Consider the following 22,203-nt stretch of genomic DNA (forward strand, 5'->3'; position numbering starts at 1 on the left):
ACCACACTATTTATATGAGATGCAAATTTTAAAGAATTATACCTGACGGCCTAGGTCTCTGTTCTACAACACTGCCAAAGGCCTTGCTTTTAATTGTATAGGTCCTGCTGTTGTTTGCTTTACCAAATCCAATAACTCGCATTAATCCTAACTAAACTCCATCAGCCACCCCTCAGCCCAGTGTGTGATATTACTGTCACCTCACCCTCCCCCTTCAATTTTAAAATAACCATCCCCCTCTCCAGGAGGCCTGCACACTCCGGCCTTGATTTTCACAAAGATCCTGAGTTTGGGTAGCCTTGTGTGGTTAGGGGGAGGAGAGACAGATTGCTGACACAGTCAGTGGGGAGCAGAGGCTGGACAGTAATCAGCGGTCGCACGTGAGAGTTGGGTAAGAGTGATCAATGTTTTGGTGTCAGAAATTAAGCTCTTCCTTCGTCTCTGGTGTTCAGTAATAAATATCCATTTGAGACCCTTCTTTGGGCAGAGTGTGAGTGCAGGATTTCTTTCCCTAATATTGCAGGCTACAGATAATAGTGATTAAAGATGTTCATAGTTAATTTGGATAGCACAGCACATACACTCAATATCCTACAGTTGAGACAAATATCTTGTATTTGTTTAATAATACAAAGTGTTTTGTGTAGTTCAGTAATGGGAACCTGATTATAATAAATCCACACCGAGCTGAAAGTGGGCACTAAAATATGACCCAAAATCTGGGTATGGTCGTGTAGTGAGTAGTGTCCCTGCCTCTGAGCCAGAACTCAGGATTTGATTCCAATTCCTGAACTTGTGTGGTAGTGTTCCTAGCTCTGGGCTAGAAGGCCTGGATTCAAGTCCTGCCTGTTGCAGAGATATGTCCCAGCATGTCAGGACAGTCTGATGAACAAACACACAGGAGAATACTGTTCCAGCTTTATGGGTATTGCTGAGTGATGCTAGTGTCCCTACCTCCGAGCACAAAGGACTAGGTGTAAAGCCCACAGACGTGTCTCAGGATACATCTGAACAAACTGATTAAAATGGATTTAGAATTGTGACTTGATGGAGAAGGAAGAGGTGTCAGTATTGAATTTCAGAATTTAGGCCCAGGATGACTGAAAGTCCAGCCATTCGTGTTGATTGGGGTCACATTTCGCCACAGTAGCAGCTTTTAAAAGCAGAATGGTCATGGATAGGGTGAGTAGTCAGGGTTTTTCCCCAGGTTAGGGGCGTTCAAAACTAGAGGGCATTGGTGGAAAGTGAGAGAGGCAAGGTTTTGAGGAGGCCTGAAGGGCACCATTTCACACAGAGGGTGGTGTGCGTATGGAATGAGCTACCAGAGGAAGTGGTGGATGCTGGTACAACTACAGTATCTGGGTACTGAGAGACCTGGCGAGCTTTTCCAGCAATTGCTGTATTTCTTTTAAAAATGCATTCAGCTTAACACAGGTATTCTGAATAAATTAAACATTTTTATTTTCTAATGACGCAGGGACATATAAACATATCTTCAAATTGACCGAGACCATTTTCTGCGAAGGGTATGGCTCTGTGTATGACAGCAGCAATGATGCACCTATACATGGAACAGGGAATGTGATGGAGACATAGTTTGGACAAGGAGACCTCACATGGTCCAATTTGGGAGAGGATGACATTACTGTGTCATTCAACTCAGAGAGGGAGAAAATGTAATCTGCCTGAGAATGAATGGCCTATTGCACTCTCTCTCCTTCATTGTTCCTCATCACAGCAATGTATGCCAGCTAAAAAAACCCTCTACAGTCATCGTTAGCGTTCTTATTTTTCTGGAATCCCTGCAGTGTTGAAACAGTCCCTTCGACCCAACAAGTCCATACCAACCTTTCCAACCCTTTTCACTATATTTACCCCTGACTATTGCACATAACCGAGAAATCCATGAACACTACGGACAATTTAGCATGACCAATCCACCGAACCTATACAGTTTGTGGTAAGAAACTGGATCACCCATTAGAAGCTCACACAGACATGGGGAGAATGTGCAAATTCCACACAGACAGTCACCCAAGGCTGGAATCGACCCCAAGTCCCTGGTGCTGTGAGGCAGCAGTGCTAACCACCGTGCTACCCTTTGGATGATCCCTAACCAGAATTCACTGGAATCTACTCATTGCCTAAAGCAAAGGGAATTCAGCCAAATCCAACTCTCCCAGGATGAAATCCCATTGCTAGCAGCTTGTGTGAGTACAATATCTTCAGAAGCAGAATAACGTTTTGGACAATCTCACAATTTTTCCTTTGTCATGAGTTTCAATAATATTTGGACCAAGTTCTGTCAATTTAAAATTGCAGAGATTGTGTGTGTGTGTGTGTGTGTGTGTGTGTGTGTGTGTGTGTCAGTGTTTTTGAATATTGATGATATATTTGCAATACTCAAACAGTTTGCCATTCATCTTTCCATCATAGTTTGAGTAACATTGCTCTGCATTATAAACATGTTGTTTTAGCAGATTAAAGAAACTAGCCTGACGTGTTCCTAAAACTGACCCTGACCCAGTCTGAAACCGATATCATCGGCCATATCACCAACCTGGTCACATTTAACATTTGTTGTGAGCAGTGGAGGAGTGGGACTAGAAAAGGAAACAGTGACCCAAAAAGCCGGGGAACTATAGACCGGTGAGCCTGATGTCAGTGGTGGGTAAGTTGTTTGGGGGGATTCTGAGGGACAGGATTTACATGCATTTGGGAAGGCAAGGGCTGATCGGGGTAGACAACGTGGCTTTCTGTATGAGAAATCATGTCTCATTAATTTGGTTGAGATTTTTGAAGAGGTGATAAAGAAGATTGATGAAGGCAATTTGGTAGACATTGTCGAAATGGACTTTGGCAAGGTGTTCTTTTAAAGAACAAAGACCAAAGAAAATTTACAGCCCAGGAACAGGCCCTTCACCCTCCAAGCCTGAGCCAATCCAAATGTAATGTCTAAATCTGTCGGTCAACTCCTAAGCATCTGTATCCCTATGTTCCCCACCTACTCATGCATCTGTCCAAATGCATCTTAAATGAATCTACCGTGCCTGTCTCTACCACATCTGCTGGAAACGTGCTCCAAACGCACACCACCCTCTGTGTGAAGTACGTACCTCGTGTATTCCCCTTAAACCTTCCACCTCTCACTTTGAAAGCATGACCTCTCGTTATTGAATCCTTCACCCTGGGAAAAAAATTGTCTCTATCCACCCTGTCTATACACTTCGTGATTTTGGAAACCTCAACCAGGACCCCCTCAATCTCCTTTTTTCTAGGGAAAATAAACCTAACCTACTCAGCCTCTCTTCATAGCTAGTATTTCATTCTGATTGGTAGACAGATTAGTATTTTTCAGTCACATGGGATACAGGAGAAGCTAGTCACAATTGGCTTGAACGAAGAGGGATATTATTCAGACTGGAGGCTTGTGAGCAGCAGTGTGCTGTAAGAATCAGTCCTGAGTTCACTGCATTTCATCATTTATGTTAAGGATTTAGATGTGAATACTGGGGCCATAGTTAGTAAGGTTACAGATGACATCAGAAAGGTGGTGTATTAGATTATCTCAGAGCACAACGAGACCACAAATAGATGGGACAAAGGGGCAAGGAGTGACAGATGAAGTTTAATTTAGATAAATATGAGGTTTTGTATTGTGTGAAGGCAAATCAAGGCAGAAATTATACAGTTTATGATGAGGTCCTGGGGAGTGTTGTGGAACAAAGGGACATAGGACTGCAGGTACATTATTCCTTGAAAGTGGAGTCACAGGTAGACAGTCTGGTGCAGAACACATTTGGCACATTTGCCTTAATCAGTCATAGCATTTAATATAGGACTTGTGGTGGTATGTTGTATCTGTACAGGATGTTGTGAGGACACTTTAAGAATACTGCGTACCACTCGGTTTTCTGCAGAAACGATTGACACGGATGTTCCAGGACTGGAGGATTGACCTTCATGGAGAGGTTGATTAGGTTGAGGTGTTTCCCTAGAAGTGTCAGAGGTTGAGGGATGACGTTATAGAGATTTATAAAACCATCAGGGGCATGGATATTCTGAACAGCCACTTTCTGCTCCCCAGGAAGTGTGGGGGTGGGGGGGGGGGGTGTTCAGAACAAGAGGACATAGGTTGAAGGTGAGAGGGCGAATGAGGTAAATGTTTCACACACAGAGTGGTGTGTGCATAGAAAGTGCTGTCAGAGGAAGTGGTGAAGTTGGTTACAATCGCACATTTAAAAGTATCTGAGAGGAGGGATATTGGCCAAATGCTGACAAATGGTACTGGATCAGATTTGACATCTGCTTGGAGTGAACAGATTGCACTAATGGGTCTGTTTCCATTCTGCATGACTCTCTGATTCGACAAAAAATTCTGAAAGGACCTTTCAAGTCAGAACTCTCTTCACTGGAAGTTTATTGTGCCTCTATGCTCATATTGATTGAAAGCTGCGTTAGGTAGATATTTGACAGAGAAGTGAGTCATGCACAATGGGACACAAACGGGAAAGTGAGGCTGAGACGATAACCTGATCAGCCACAATCTTAGTGCCTGGTGGAGAAGGCTCAAAGTATCTAATGACGCACTCCTGCTCCTCAGTCCCATTTTCCTGTGTTCCATTCAGCCCCTCATACCTGCTAGACAGGAGCAGTTGGAGGCTACTTACTCCTATAACCTGGTGCACAGAAACAGAGGAGACCATTCGCCCTTCAAGACTGTCCCACACGGTTTGAGGGGATTTGGGAAATGTAATTGGAAAATCCAGGCTGGCTATGAAAGAGGCCCCTCATCTCTCTTTGCAGAGCTCCCCCTCTCTGCAACTTGTGCTTCATTTGTTGGTCATGTTGTAGACCCAGATTCACTGTGAATACAGCCCACATACCTCACCAAGCAATGGCTCACAAAACCCTCTTGTCTCCCTGACTGCAACATTCAATAACAGAACATTCATGAAAATAACACCCACCAACTTTCAAATAACAATTTGGGAGAACATCAGAATCAGGGGCAGGCCGTTCACTCCCCAAGCCTGCCTTGCCCTTCACGAAGATCATGGTTGATCTGCTCCTGGCCTCAAATCCTTTTTCATACCCAATTATTCATAGCCCTCAACTCTCTGACAGGTCAATATCCATCTACCCCCTCTTCAAATACGTTCAGCCATCTTGCTCCCCAACATTCTTGAGAAGAGAAATCCTGACATTCAATCCCACCTGTTTGAAGAAAACACTTGCTGCTCCTATATCATGGTTTATTGATATGAACAAAAGAGGTTGAGACAAGGGTTCAGGTAAAAATGACTGGCCCCGATATCAAGGCAGTGATTGACTTCTGCTGACATCAAGGAGTTTAACAAAACTGCACTTAATGGGAATCAGAGTAAACTCTCCAATGTTTGGGGTCAAACATGGCACAAAGGAAGAAGGGTATCATCTCAGTCCTGGGTCACCTCTGTGGGAGATCCTCAGGGGAGCTTCCTCTTCACAAACAACTTCATCTCTTCATCAATGTCTCCCCGCCCCCACCCTCCCCACCATAAGATCAGAAGTGGGGATGGTCGCCGAAGATTCCACAATGTTTGGAACATTTTGACCCCCCTCAGCTCCTGAACTGGTCTGTGTCCATGTGCAGCAAGACCCAGACTCCATTGAGACTTGTGCTGTTAAAGTGTCAGTAACATTAATGTAACAGCACTGGTGGGCACTGCACATTGCCACAGTAAAACAAGAGTTCATTCAGCACCTCACGCTGGTTTCACAGGAATATGTGGAAGACATTCAGCCCATTGACACTGTTGGAGAATAACAGGGACAGCCCACTCAGTGCCTCCAGACTATTTCTCAGGAAGGGAAGGAGTCTAGTGTGATGAACCACATCGGAGCCCCTCGACAATATTTGCAGGCAGTAGCCGCGATTCTAATGTTTTCTTATTTTAAAGGAAATGTAAAGTTTCTGTTCCAGATGCAATGTGTCTGGTCAAACTGCTTGGTGCGAAGCAAAACACTATTTACTTAAACATGAAAGATGAAACAAAACCAAAGAAAGAGGAATTTAGAATAATGTAATTATATTGGACAAGTTAACAGAATAATTGATCTAGGAACTATTACTAATGAACTGTTCCAATGAAGGAAAATCCCATAACCACAGCCCTTAGCAAAAAGAAATATTCAGACACAGATTGTCACAAACATTTAGATTAGATTAGATAGAAAACTTACAGTGTGGAAACAGGCCCTTCGGCCCAACAAGTCCACACTGCCCCGCCGAAGCGCAACCCACCCATACCCCTACATCTACCCCTTACCTAACACTACGGGCAATTGATCATGGCCAATTCACCTGACCTGCACATCTTTGGACGGTGGGAGGAAACCGGAGCACCCGGAGGAAACCCACGCAGACACGGGGAGAACGTGCAAACTCCACACAGTCAGTCGCCTGAGGTGGGAATTGAACCCGGGTCTCTGGCGCTGTGAGGCAGCAGTGCTGACAACTGTGCCACCGTGCCGCCCACATTTCTCCAATCCAGGAATTAAAAACAGCAGCAAAAGAAATTTCAGATAGGGTAGCAACCAGGAGACACTCCCTGAAGCTTCCAACTCTGTGGCGACCCCAATAGTTTCAGATGTTACTGAGAAACCAAAACCCAGAGATCCTCATCTGTGAGAGCTGGTCACACCCATTCAGGCTGCATTAAAATAAACCCAAGGCCTCGCTAGCTGTTTACTCGAGTGGTCTGAACTAGCCAGCTTGTTTACAATCGTTCAATCTGTCTCTTAAAATAAGCCAGGACAAAATAACCTCTTAAAGCTGCAGCATCATCACACTTGTCAGCACATCGAGCTGTCAAACAGGAACCCAGTCAGGCCCTTGGCCCTGTCCAATTGGGCGAGGAAGTAGCCAGTCAGTCCCTTGAGCCACTTACACAGGAACAGTAGGAGACCATTCCCACCATAATGCACTTACACGGGGGCAGAATGAGGTAATTTATGCTGATTCCTGATAAATGTCTTATGCCCGAAACGTCGATTCTCCTGGTTCTCGGACGCTGCCTGACCGGCTGTGCTTTTCCAGCAAACAACTCTCTACTGTGATCTCCAGCATCGGCAGTCCTCACTGTCTCCTAATTGGTGCTCCAACATGATGAACAAGTGGAGCAGAAGCTATACAGACAGACTGCTCCACGTTGTTTGTCTTAGCTCCATTCCCTATGATACACACGTGGGACTTTAACATGGTTCTCTAGCCGTGAGCAGAGCAACTATATATCTTGTGTGAAGTCTCAAGAAGGCATCTTTTATCTCTGAGAAGAAAGCCTGGTGTTTCAATGTAGGGCGGAAGTGGGTGGGAATGGCTACCTGTTTCAGATGGAAGGTATTGTGGTTGCTGTTGGGGATTGTGAGCAACCTACGTTCAGTACAGGGTTCACACACCGACTGCACAATAACGTGGAGAAAGTTAGTAAAGGCATATAAACTATTAGGAAAGCCACGTTAGGCTGATGAATAGATTCTCTAAGTTCAAATAATGGTGATCTTGTTCATGTTGACCTTGCCTTGTGCATGTCCTGTGCAGTGAAACCTGTATGCCTTACTCTGTCCAAGTCTATTTCCACCCTATGATCTCTCTGGCCATGCTTACTATGACCTGTCTCCACTGCTCATAAATAAAGTGTTTCCCTGTACTGAGGTACACGTGACAATAAATCAAACCAATCAATGTATGGAATTTCTCTCTCTGTCAAAGTCTGTTTTGGAAATAAGTGATTGCTGCCACTCCTCGTGTTTCAGCGTCACTATTTCTTGGTCTCTCACAGCTCTACAGGTTAAACACTCAGCTTCTTCACTTTATTCTCATGATACCATCATCCGTGTCTGTGGTAAGGAGATCATTCCTTACAAAGGAGATCAAATCTGTAGAGAGTGCCCCTAATGCTCTCTCAGCAAGGCTCTACAACAGCCGGAAGATGGCTTTACTTATGTACTCGAATCATCTTACAATGAAGGACAGCATACCATTGACTGCACCCATTACTTACACAGGGTTTGATTCAGACTGGTCAGCATAGACTTGTGAGTGGGAGATCATGCTTCCCAAATTTCTTAGAGTCCTTTGGTGTAGTGACCAAGAAGATTGATGAGGACAGAGCGGTAAACGTTGTCTCTACGGATTTCAGTAAGGCCTTTGATAAGGTTCCACATGGCAGGCTGCTCTGGAAGGTTCCATCACGTGGGATGTTGGGGGCTTTGGCCAGTTAGATACACAGTTGGCTTGTTGGTAGGAAGCAGAGGTTTTAGTGGAAGGATGCTTGTCAGACTTGGTCCATTGGAGGCTTGGAGGCTTGGTCCATTGCTGTCTGTTATCTATGATTTGGTTGAGAATGTACAAGGCATGATTAGTAAGTTCGCAGATGACACTAAAATAAGTGGGAGCATGATCAGTGAGGAAGATTATCAGAAATTGCAGCAGGCCCTTAATCGGGTGGGCAAGTGGGCCGAAAAATGGCAAATGGAATTTAATATAGCAATGTGAGGTCTTGTATTTTGGAATCTCAAGTCAAGGTAGGAGTTCCATGGTGCATGGGAGAGCCTTATGGGGTGTAGTGCGCAGAGAGACCTTGGCGTTCAGGTGCATGGTTCTCTGAGAGTGGAGTCACAGGTCGACAGGGCAGTGAAAAGGGCATTTGCGACACTGGCCTTCATCAGGCAGAATATTGAGTATAGAGGTTGGCAATTTATGTTTCAGTTACACAGGACTTTGGTAAGGCCGCATTTGGAGGATTGTGTTCAGTTTTGTCACCTTGTTAGAGGGAGGATGTTATGAAATTAGAAAGAGGGCAGAAGAAATTTACAAGGACATTGCGAGGACCCAATGGTCTGAGTTATAGGGAGAGGTTGGACAAGATAGGACATTTTCTTTAGAGTGTGGGAGACTGAGGGAGTCCTTATAGAGCTGTATAAGATCATTCGGGATATGGATAGGGTGAATGCTCTCAGTCTTTTCCAAGGTTTAGAAAATCGAGGACGAAAGGGGATCAGTTGAAGGTTAAAGGGGAAGGAATAAAAGGGAAGCTGATGGGCCACTTTTTTACACAGAGGCTGGTACGTGGATGAGCTGCCAGCAGATGTGGTTGAGGGGGTTACATTAACAGTATTTCAATAGCATTTGGATAAATATGTGGATCGGAAAGGACTGGAAAGATATGGGCCAACTGCAGGGAAATGGGGTTAGTTTGTATGGACATTTACAAGGTGGAGTCAAACCCTTCTGTTAATTAAAACCAAACACCCAGAAAAACTCGCCTCACCTTGTTAATCTGTTAAAGTATGAGTGACACAGATCTCCTACATTCCACTATTTAAACAAAACTTAGCAAGTTAATTTCTTAACTTTAATAGTGAACACTAAACAACAACTACTCACAAATACAAGCCCCACTTTTCTTAGCTACTTACGATCTGACTCTGACTTTGTAAAAATATGCTGTTCCACCAACCCACATATGAAACATTACAACCACACATTCTCTATCTTCCCCACTGTGTTCACTCTTTCAGCTGCTGATCTCCTGGGTCACTTTTATTTTACGCAAGTAGCTTTGACATGAACATGTATCTTTGATAGAGAGTGTTTGAGATGGCCAGTTAGCACTCCTGCTCTACAGCAGTTACTCTGCTGTTGGATGGCAGTGGCTCTCCCTCTCTTGTTCAAAATGCTGGGTTTATATATTCCCCATGATATAATAATTCTCATAATTTGATTGCTTTCCAGGTGTCCAAACAATAATATTCACATTATGTTGGCTTCTGGTATCCTAAGCGTTATTTAAACTGTTTGGTTGTATTTGAATTGTTGTCAAAACAGCAAACAAAACTCAGGTTTCCATTTCCCAGTTAATTGTTACATGTGGAACAGTGTGACCTTTAGCTGGCATCTGTGGCTGTACTTTCTATTCAGCAAAACCCGCTCAGCCTTTAAATGACCGGATATGATTTCGGCTTCATAACACCTTCCCACTTCAAAAAAAACATGAAATGGCAGAATGAAAAAATGGCTTCATTTCTTTTCCTCTAATTCTTAATCCCATTATTATGAAATACAAAAGTATTAAACTCAGCGATACCATACATATTAATTCTGCACACATATATATAACACTGCAATAAGTCAAATTTTATCGAAACATTTTCCTTTAAATCCACGATTACGCATCTGCTATCACATTTTAGGACCTACAGCATGTACTTTTTGTAAGGTTAAAGTTGGTAAGATAAGACTCCAATGAAATAGTCTCATATTCTGGTCTTTAAATATTCCAAAAAATGCGAGAGGTATGTCGTTCTCCACAACCATCTCTTACTATTCCTTTGTCATAAAAACATTAAAATATTGTCAGTCCAGTGCTAAACTTAATCATTCTTTTTCAATAATGGAAATTTTATATTTTTTTTCTGGTGAATATTGAGTTTTTTCGACAAGTAGCCAATTGGTCATTCAATTCCATCATCATCTTTCTGTATCAATACATCTCTGAGCCCTATATCCCGAGCGTCAAACACAATTTTCAAAGGGTTTCAGAATATATGGTGCAGCTGAAGCTGGTGTGGTGATTAATCCTGCTTTAAAATTGTCAAATGCCTCCTGGCATTGTTCTGTCCACCACAATTCTGTGTTCGCCTTTAATAAATCCATCAGTGGTGCCAATGCGCTGCTGAAGGTTGCCACAAACTTCCGATAGAATCCACGCAGTTCCAAAAATCGAAGCACCTCTTTCTTCGAGGATGGTCGTGGAAATTCCTCAAATCCCTTCGCCTTTGTGTTCCATGGGGTCAACCTTCATGTCCAATGTAATGTCCCAAGAACGTCACCACTGCCTTTGCGAATTCTGTTTTCTTTTAAGTTTATTACCTAGTTTGCTTCTTTTAATCGTTCAACATGCTCAGCCAACTGTAACATGTGAGCTTTCAATCACTTGCTAAAGATCACCACATCAAAACCAAAATTGCGCAATTCGTTCATCTGGCCGCAACTCCATTCCTGAGTCTTAAATGTACTGGTGCATTATTCATTCACATGACGTACTCTTAACTTTTTTGGTCATATCCGGTATCTTGACCAGATAGTTGAACTGACTTTTTTTTAATTTGAAAGGGAACACTAAACCTGGCTTTGAAGGGATTTCCTACCACTGGTGGCAATACTAACACGTCATCCCCATGGGAAAAAATCAATGTTTCAGAGTTTTTATCTGCCACCTGCTTCATTCCATGCTGTGTCCTCTTCAGGTGCTGTTTAGCTAACTCACCGTCTCCATCTAATTTCTCCCTCATGTCAGATATATAATCCAAGTGTGAGATCTCCGACTTCGGTCCTGTCAATTTATATTGAATTAATTTCAAAGGACCTCTCACTTCATGTACGAGTATTAATTCAAAGGAAGGAAAGTGAGTAGATTTATTTGGGGCATCTCTAATGGTAAAGAATATAATGAGGCGCCTTTATTCCAATCATTCGGGTAATTCTGACAGTACACTGTTTATATTGTCTTCAGCTTCTGATGCCAACTTTCCAAGACTCGCTGGGATTCGGGATGCAATGCACTTGATTTAAACTGCTGTGTGCTGAAGCTATCCAAGATGTCCTTAAACAGCTGCGTGGAAAAATGAGACCCTTGGTCTGACTGCAGTGAGTAAAGAAAGCTACCAACTCCTCCACCTCCCTTTTTTCTTTAAACTCCATAATGGAATTATCCATGGAAATCGGGTAGACACATCCATTATGATCAGCAGATATTGGTTTCCACTTTAATTTGGAAAGGGGAGCTACACAATTAATCATAACCCATAAGAAAGGTTCGTCGAATACAGGAATTGGCAACAACGGTGCTGGTTTTATTACTGCCTGTGACCTACTTACCATTTGGAATGTATGACATTAACAACAAAACTTACCCATGTCCCCTGTTCATTCCAGCCACTAGAAATGCTTGAGCCTGAGTCTTCCGTGCATCAACTCCTTTGGCGTTTTCTTTCAGTTTTCCTTCCTGTTGTAACTTACGACAGTGGGATCATGTTACTAAGCAGTCTGGAAAAATCCCTGGGGATTTTTATTTTAATTCTCCTGTTCCCTGGTCTTACTTTGGCTTCTCCACCACAAGGGGTGCCTTTCCCACCTTGGATCCTGCTAAATCATTCCCAAGAACAAACTGTATTCCTGGAACTGACCCTCTGTCACTCAATCTCACTGTTACTTCCCAACCTTGACGTGGCACTCCAACCTGATGTTACACAAGGGAATGCTTAATTTCTGTCCCCATTCCACAAATTATCACGCTGTTGAGTAATATGTCAGAAAGAGTGAAAACACTTCCATCTCTTACTATTAGCGGCCGAGGCAAAGTGAGGACCAGAGATGCTGGAGATCAGAGTTGAAAAGTGTAGGGCTGGAAAATCACAGCAGGTCGGCAGCATCCGACGGCAGGAAAGTTGACGTTATAGACAATAGACAATAGACAATAGACAATAGGTGCAGGAGTAGACCATTCTGCCCTTCGAGTCTGCGGCATCATTCAATATGATCATGGCTGATCATCCTTAATCAGTATCCTGTTCCTGTCTTATCTCCATAACCCTTGATTCCACTATCTTTGAGAGCTCTATCCAACTCTTTCTAATATGAATCCAGAGACTGGGCCTCCACTGCCCTCTGGGGCAGAGCATTCCACACAGCCACCACTCTCTGGGTGAAGATGTTTCTCCTCATCTCTGTCCTAAGTGGGCAACCCCTTATTTTTGAGCTGTGTCCTCTGGTACGGCACTCACCCATCAGCGGAAACATGTTTCCTGCCTCCAGACTGTCCAATCCTTTAATAATCTTATATGTCTCAATCAGATCCCCTCTCAGTCTTCTAAACTCAAGGAGAGACAAGCCCAATTGCTCCAGTCTTTCAGCGTAAGATAGTCCCGCCATTCCAGGAATTGACCTCGAGAACTTAGGCTGCACTCCCTCAATAGCAGAATGTGTTTCCTCAAATTTGGAGACAGAACTGAACACAGTACTCCAGATGTGGTCTCACCAGGGGCCTGTACAGCTGCAGAAAAACCTCTTTGCTTCTATACTCAATCCGTCTTGTTATGAAGGCCAGCATGCTAATAGCTTTCTTCACTACCTGCTGTACCTGCATGCTTACCTTCATTGACTGGTGTACAAGAACACCCAGATCTCTTTGTACTGCCCCTTTACCTAAATTGCTTCCATTTACGTAGCAATCTGCCTTCCTGTTCTTGCCACCAAAGTGGATAGCCATGCATTTATCCACATTAAACTGCATTTGCCATGCATCTGACCACTCAACTAACCTGTCCAGTTCACCCTGTAATCTAACATCCTCACTTCATCCTGCCACCCAGCTTAGTACCATCAGCAAATTTTCTAATGTTATTAATACCATCTTCTATATCATTAACATATATTGTAAAAAGCTGCAGTCCTATCACTGATCCCTGCGGTACCCCACTGGTCACTGCCTGACATTCCGAAATGGAGCCATTTATCACTACTCTTTGTTTCCTCTCAGCCAACCAATTTTCAATCCCAGTCAGTACTTTGCCCCCAATGCCATGCGCCCTAATTTTGCTCACTAACCTCCTATGTGGGACTTAACAAAAGCTTTCTGAAAGTCCAGGTACACGACATCTACTGGATCTCCCTCGTCCATCTTCAGAGTTACATCCTCAAAAAATTCCAGAAGATTAGTCTAGCATGATTTCCCCTTCATAAATCCATGCTGACTCTGACCTATCCTGTTACTACTATCCAGATGTGTCGTAATTTCATCCTTTATTATAGACTCCAGCATCTTTCCCACCATTGAGGTCAGACTAACTGGTCTATAATTTCCTGCTTTCTCTCTCCCAGCTTTCTTAAAAAGTGATACAACATTAGCCACCCTCCAATCCGCATGAATGATCCCAAATCTATCAAACTCTGGTAAATAATCACCAGCGCATCCACGATTTCTTGAGCCACCTCCTTCAGTACCCTGGGATGTAGACCACCAGGCCCCGGGGACTTATCAACCTTCAGACCTAACAGTCTCTCCAACACCAATTTCTGGCAAATATAAATTCCCTTCAGTTCAGGTCCTTCAGCCACTGCTGCCCCAGGGAGATTGCTTGTGTCGTCCCCAGTGAACACAGTTCTGAAGTACCAATTCAATTCTTCTGCCATTTCTTTGTTCCCTGTAATATATCCCCCTGTTTCTCTCTTCAAGGGCCTAATTTTAGTCGTAACCATTTTTTTCCCTTTCACATTCCTGAAAAAGCTTTTACTACCCTCCTTTATATTTGTGGCCAGTTTACCTTCGTACCTCATTTTTTTCTCTGCGTATTTCCTTCTGAGTAATCCTCTGTTTTTCTTTAAAAGCTTCCCAGTCCTCCGTTTCCCACTTATATTTGCTATGTTAGACTTTTTCTCTTTTACCTTTATATGTTCCTTAACTTCCCTCGTCAGCCACGGCCACCCATGCCTCCTCCTAGGATCTTTCTTCCTTTTTGGAATGAACTGATCCTGCATCTTCTGCTTTATACACAGAAATATCCGCCATTGTTCCTCCACTGTCGTCCCTGATAAGGTATTGCACCATTGAACTTTGGACAGCTCCTCCTTCATAGCTCCATATTTACCTTTATTCAACAGAAATATTGTTACTTCCGATTGTACCCTCTCCCTCTCAAATTGCAGATTGAAGCTTATTGTATTATGGTCACTACTTCCCAATGGCTCCTTCACTTCGAGGTCCCTGATCAATTCTGGTTCGTTGCACAATACCAGATCTAGAATTGCCTTCTCCCTGGTAGGCTCCAGCACCAGCTTATCTAAGAATCCATCTCGGAGGCACAAAGTCTCTTTCTTGATGTCCAATACCATCCTGATTCTCCCATTCTACTTGCATGTTGAAATCCCCCATAACAACTGTAGTAACATCTTTGCGAGAGGCCAATTTCAGCTCCTGATTCAACTTATATCGGACAGCCAGACTACTGCTTGGGGGCCTGTAGATAACTACAAAGAGAGTCTTTTTAACCTTCGAATTTCTCAGCTCTATCCATACTGACTCTACATCCCCTCATTCGAGGTCCCCCCACGCAAGGCACTGAATATCATCCCTGACCAACATAACCACCTGACACGCTCTCCCATCAGTCTGTCTTTACGATAGCACGTGTAGCCTTGTATATTTATTTCCCAGGCCCTGTCCACTTGAAGCCACGTCTCAGTTATCCCCACAATATCGTATTTGCCAATTTCCAAAAGCGCCTCAAGCTCATTCACCTTATTTCTATTGCTTCATGCATTCATGCATCGTATTTTTAATTTGTTACTGCCCTCACCCTTCCCATCAACTCCTATTTCACTCAACCTTACAGCATGATCTCTTTTTGAGTTTTCTGCCTCATTGATACAGTGGTCTTTCTTGACTTCCCTTGTTCTAATTTTCCCTTCAATTTCCTTCTTAAACACCCAGTTTGTCCCCTCCCCACCGCTACTTAGTTTAAACGTAGCTGTGTTGCAGTAGCAAACCTGCCTGCCAGAATGCTGGTCCCTAACCTATTAAGCTGCAAGCCGTCCCTCTTGTATAATTTATGCTTACCACAAAACATACCCCAGCGATCCAAGAATTTAAATCCTTCCTTCTTGCACCAGTTTCCCAGCCACACGTTCAAGTCCATTATCTCCCTGTTTCTGGCCTCCCGAGGAACTGGAAGCAAACCGGAGATAACCACACTGGATGTCCTGCTTTTCAGCCTTCTTCCTAGTTCTCCGAAGTCCCGCTATAGTATGTTCCTCCTCCTCTTCCCGACATAATTTGTGCCGACATGTACCACCACCTCTGGCTCTTCACCTTCGTCCTTGAGGATTTCCTGCACTCGTGTCTGTGATGTCTTTAACCCTGGCACCAGGAAGGGAACAAACCATCCTTAAATCCCGTCTGCTGCTATAAAAATCCCGGTCAGTTCCTCTCAGCTCTGTGCTATATCCGACTCTTCCGCTCTGCCTCCACGCCAACTTTTGATTGACAGACCTGGCCGCCTCGCGGACTGGCAGTATCATCTGTCTCGACTGTTTCCAAAAGATTCAACTTGTTCCCGACAGGTACTTCCCCTGGGGTCTCTTACACCCCGGGGTCTCCTCTCCGCTTTCCTCATCGTCTGCTCTCTTCTGCTCTTTTCTGGTATGGTCGCTGTAATAACCTCGCTGAAGGTCTTGTCCAGAAAGATCTCGTTCTTCGGATGAGCCTAAGGTCCCCTGTGCTGCAATATGCTCTGTCAGTAGCTGAACGTGAACACACTTCCCACAGTTAAACGAGCCAGATAGACCAGAGTCGTTGACCTCCCACATCAAGCACGTAGCACACTGAACTTGGCAGTCATGTCTTCACCCTCTTCAACTGTGGCGTAATCACTTCACTCATACTCCTTATCAAAGACTCGTTTCAGGCATAAGTCCTTCAACAGGAAAGTGCGAGGTCATGGAGGGCAAAGGGGCTGAGAATTAAATAGGATGGTGGGGGTGGAGCTGGGTGGAAGGAAGCTTGTAAGGCGATAGGTCGATGTATGTGGGGTCTGATGGTGAAAGTTCGGAGGGGAGGGTGAAGTGGATAGGTGGTAGGACAGCTGAAACCGTCAAACTATACAGCATCAACGTTGATTTCACCAATTTCCAAATTGCCCCTCCTCCAACCTCATCCCAGATCCAACCAATCAAATTAGTACTGCCCTCTTGAACTGCCCTAACTGTACATCTTCCTTCGCACCTATCCACTCCACCCTCCTCTCTGACATATCACTAACACTCCCACCTACATCTTCCTATCGCCCTCCCACCTGCTAGCCCAGCTCCTACCCTCCTATTTATCTTTCAGCCCCCTTTTTCCCCACCACATTCCTGATGATGGGTTTATGCCTGATATGTCGATTGTCCTGCTCTTCGGATGCTGCCTGATCTGTTGTGCCTTTCTGGTTCCTCACTTCTCAACTATTAATAACTGAACAGATCCTGCATCTTGCAAAATTATAACTTCTTGTCCTCCCCCCAACACACCATTTTTTCTTAGTAAGGTTTATCTACAGAGGCGAATTCTTTATAGTGATCAGGCACCAACTCCATACACAGGCGCTGTCTAGACGGACACGCACCTGCAGCTCCTCGGCTCTACGTGGGGTCTCCTTTACTAGGTTCACTAATACCACTGGCTTAAACTCTTTTACCACATCTTTTCCCAAAGTGCCTTCCTTCAATGCCCATCACTGTGTGCCCCAGCTTACCGCAGTGAAAACACCTTTTCCAAGTGCCCTTCTTAAACCATCAGCACTGTAATTTTATGTGTTCCACTCTTTTTTGTGAGAACACCTGAGGCCTTTCACCAGCTTTCAACCCCCTTGGGTTTCTTTTTCACCTGTGGTAAACTATTGCCAGTGTGCTTTACTCCATGTTTTGTAGTTTTGGATCTCCCCTTCTCCCAATTTCTATCCCTCACAGGATGAAAATCCTCCCAGAAGCTAAATTTCATCTCATGCACCAATGCATATTTACCTGCCATTTCTGCCACGCTTCTCACTTCTTGAGCTTCCTATTCATTCACATGAATTCTTACTATCTCTGGAAGTGAGTCTTTAAACTCCTCCAGCAGATTAATCTCCCTTAGAGCCTCACAGGTCTTATCCAGTTTTAAGGCCTGCACCCACCTATCAAAATGACTGTGTTTAATTCTTTCAAACTCAATATAAGTCTGACCTCGTTCCGTCTCTATATTTCTGAACCGCTGTCTATGTTCTTCTAGTACCAATTCATAAGCCTGTTTGACATTTGGAAAATCTCTTGCTCCCTCATGTGACAGCACTGCACATACCTCTCAAGCTGTACCCACCAACTTAGTCTGAACTAGCATTACCCACAGGTTCACTGGACATGCCATCTACCGAGCCAATTTCGCAAATGAAATAAAAACGGTTTTAGCATTTTTGCACTGAAATATGGCAATGTATTAACACAGTTGTATACATCCCTACATTCTCCCTTCATCTTAATTCTGCTAATTTAATTTTCTTATATAATTCCAAACTTCTGAATTTCAAATTCTCCCTCTCTTCCTTTTTCCTCTCTTTCCCTTTCTCTATCTTCTCTCTCTTTCAGTCTCCCTCTTTATCTCCTAACTGCAGTTGCCATATTTGCAATTTACGATTTTTCTAACTCTACTGCAGTTGCTAGCTTCTCTAATAGACCAAAGTGCTTGGCCAACTCCATTATGATGACAGCTTTCCTTTTGTCCCTGGTGAAACCCAATTCTAATCTACACGTTCATTCTAAAAGTATGTCCTTCCTTTGTCTTTCTACACTTTCTTGGCAAATTTGGGTACCATCTCCAAACCTCAGAACCTCATTAGTAATGTTAAAGCAATTTCTTTTAAATTAACAAACCACAAGGAAACAAAAATTAAATGAATTTTCTCACTTGTTTTATTTGAAGATCTAGGTCACGAAGTGATGTAATCTACTGGGACCTTTTGTAACCCAACTCTGTTGAAATCTGTCCAAATCCCATACGACGAGCCCTCAAACTGTTATGATGTCGATGTTGAACCCCACTGTTAATTAAAACGACACACCCAGAAAAGCTCACCTCACTTCGTTATCTGTTAAAACATGAGTGACAAAATAGTCGCAAATTCCACGATTAAGAGAAAAATAACAATTTTCAAGTATGTATGTTAACTCGCTGAGCTTGAAGGTTTGTTTTCAGATGTTTCGTCGCCATGAATGGGTAACATCATCAATGAGAGTCTCTGGTGACGCACTGGTGGTATGTCGTGTCTTTCTATTTCGAGGTCTTGGTTTCTTAAGTTGCGTGATGTCATTTCCAGTTTTTTGTTCAAGGGAAGGTAGATGGGATCTAAATTGATGTGTTTATTGATGTACTTCTGGCTAGAATGTCATGCTTCTAAGAACTTTCGTGCGTGGCTTTGTCCGAGGAAGTGGGGGTTGTCACATTCAACGTGGTGTCCTTCTTTTTCTGTATGTATGGAAACTAGTGAGAGTGGGTCATGTCATTTGGTAGCCAGTTGGTGTTCATATATCCTGTTGACACGACAACAGGGCAGTCTGGAATGGAGAAAAATGATTTTTTAAACACTGTTTAATCAGTGTGTGTTCAGATAAGGAAGATTGTTCATATGTGTACAACACATTCTAAATGAACAACGGAGACACAGTTAATGAAAAATGATGCACACGATGTATAAAATTTATAAAGCATTAAAACATTATTTGATCCTGATCTGAAGTGATACCTTCCCTTTCTCTCAACGTTCCCCCTTATCTGGGATTCCCAACTCTAGTCTCTCATTCTTATCAGGGTGTGTGTTATAAATTCTTGATTCTGGTTTCCCAACTTATTTCAGTTAATCCCCTTTCTATGGGGACTACAATATGTTGGCCTGCTGGGTTATTTCCAAAGCTAGTGTCTGTCATATTGTTGGAGAGAAAAGTTATGGCATCAGACCCAGCATTTAAACATATTGCTCTTTTGTACGTGAACTGTACAAAGCACCACAGCACACAGGAATTGCCAAAATATTGAGGGAAGTATATCTACTTCTTTCGATTATATAGTTTTCTCATTTTCCACATCTCCATATCTATATCCTCTCTCTCGTTCTCCCTTTGTATCTAGTTAAGAAATCCACCAATTATTCTTCGTGTCCCATCTCTCAGAACTCCTTGTTTCAGTTTATATCTAATGCTCTCTTAAAGATGTAATGTGGTTATAATTAAGCAATGTAACTACAAGGACATACGGGAGGCGCTGAGCAGGAAAGACCATAGAGCAGCAATGGGAGGAGGTTCTGGGGATAATTCGGAAGATAATACCAGAAATGCAACCCCAAGAAGATGAAACATACTCATGGGAGAACAAGGCAGCCATGAGTGACAAGGCATCAAACCAAAAGAGAAAACATACAATGTGGTGAAGATGGTTGGGAATCCAGAGAATTCAATGGCTCTGAAACGACATAAGGCTGGCATCACTGACACTACAGAGCTCATAGTCATGGTCAGGGAAAGAAACAGAGGAAACAGATTCACTTTAAACACAGAAGATGGTATTTCTCAAGTAAAAAGATTCAGGTGAATTAAATATTTAAAATAAGATCAGTTAAGTGCTTTTGTAGAATGTGTCAGATTGGAAACAAGACCTGGGGAGACAGACCCTCAGCAGAATGAGAGTTTGAAAATGTAAGTACTTCCACATCAGAAACCAGATTAGTTCACTGAGTGAAGGGCTGATGGGTGAATGGGTCTCAGTGAGAATTGGGGAACAGACAGCAGAATTTCATTGCAGACATTGCAGCTCGAAACTGCGTATTCATGTCGTGCTGTAGACCACAGCAGCAGGAGAAGCAGACATGCATTAAACGACAACCTGTAACTTTTTGCCAGGTTGACACCTCAGTCTGTCATTACAATCAACACCATCTATGGCACAGTGACGAGTATGGGTGAACATGTCAGCGTCAGAATCACATGAACCTTAAACAGATGCTAACTCATTAAAGCTACCAGACTTGACAAACAGATCTGAACAAAGCCCTGCAGTCCTGCCACATTCAATCATAAATGATGATGGACAATTAAACAAATGACTGGAGGAGAGGGCTCCACAAACATCCCCATCCTAAATAATGGAACAGACCTCCGCATCAGTGTAAAAGAGAAGGATGTTTTATCTGCACCATCCTCTACCAGAAGTGTTGAGTCGTTGATACACCTCACCCTCATCATGATGCCCACAGAATCACAGATGCCAGTCTTCAACCAATTCGATTTGCTGCATGTGAGAGGAAGAAACAGCTGAACACAGTAGATATGACACAGGCAATGGGCCCTGACCCCGTTCCTGCAACAGGACTGACGCGTTGTGCTACACAACAAGCCGTGTCCCTGGGGAAGCTGTTTCAGTCCAACTCCAACTCTCACATCTCCCTGGCAATGTGGATAATTACTCAGCTATGTCCAGTCCCCTAAGAGGGGAATAATTACAATCTGACCAATTATCACCCCCTCAGTCCCATCACGACAGTCAAATTGGTGGGAGATTTTTTTGACAGAGATATCAAGCAGCACAGAAAAACCCTGCGCAATGTGGTTTCCGACAGGTCCCCATGTGGAGATGGTGCTGTTGTGGAAATGTCACTGGATTACTAATCCAGACCAGGCTAATGATCTGGCAGCGGGCGGAAGTTAAAGACAATTAATAAAATATCGAGATCTAAAATCTGGGGTCAGTAACAGTGACCTTGAAGCCAATACCGATTGTAAACAGAATTTCCTTCTCCAATGTACTTTTAGGAAGTGAATCTCCCGTGATGTCCTTGGCTGGGCTAAAAGTGACTCTAAAGACGCTGACATGTGATAAACATTTCAATGGTCTCTGAAACAGCCCAGCAAAGCACTCATTTTTATCAAATTACTCCGAGGTCTGAAAGGATGAAACCGGACAGAACACCCGGCCTCAGCATCAGTGTCGGAAAAGGAAATGGGAACACAGTCCTGTCGACTCTGCAGAGACCCCCTTCCTAACATCTGCTGCCTCACAGCGCCAGAGACCTGGGTCAAATTCCCACCTCAGGCGACTGACTGTGTGGAGTTTGTACATTCTCCCCGTGTCTGCGTGGGTTTCCTCCGGGTGCTCCGGTTTCCTCCCACAGTCCAAAGATGTGCAGGTCAGGTGAATTGGCGATGCTAAATTGCCCGTAGTGTTAGGTAGGAGTAGATATAGGGGTATGGGTGTGTCGCGGTTCGGCGGGGCGGTGTGGACTTGTTGGGCCGAAGGGCCTGTTTCCACACTGTAAGTAATCTATAGCTTATGTCAGCATTTGCACAGCTTTCCCACAGAACAGAAACAGCGGGAAAGGAATAGGTCATACAACACATTGAGCCTCCCCATTCTAGTTCATGGAAAAAATCTCCTCAATGCACTTGCCCCACACGATATACATATCCGTTAATGTGAGTAACCTTGGGAAGCTATAAAATAGGCGTTGCAGGAGTACGTTTGGTCCATCGAGTTTGCTAACCAATTCAATGAAATGATGGTTGGCCCTTTATTTCCACACCGTATTCCTGCTCTCCCACCA

General features: G+C 43.6%; 1 long non-coding RNA gene across 1 annotated transcript in view; it reads left to right on the forward strand.

The window, feature by feature from the left end:
- The first annotated feature begins 2,496 nt into the window (after nucleotides 1–2,496).
- The window catches only part of LOC140453843 (uncharacterized), a 34,041-nt gene continuing 14,334 nt past the window's right edge, over nucleotides 2,497–22,203 (forward strand). The window contains exons 1-2 of the long non-coding RNA XR_011952501.1: nucleotides 2,497–2,671; nucleotides 11,559–11,692. This is a non-coding gene — a long non-coding RNA (uncharacterized lncRNA). The remainder of the gene's footprint in view (nucleotides 2,672–11,558; nucleotides 11,693–22,203) is intronic.

Source organism: Chiloscyllium punctatum, chromosome 28 (assembly GCF_047496795.1).
Source record: "Chiloscyllium punctatum isolate Juve2018m chromosome 28, sChiPun1.3, whole genome shotgun sequence".
Classification (NCBI taxonomy): Eukaryota; Metazoa; Chordata; class Chondrichthyes; order Orectolobiformes; family Hemiscylliidae; genus Chiloscyllium; species Chiloscyllium punctatum.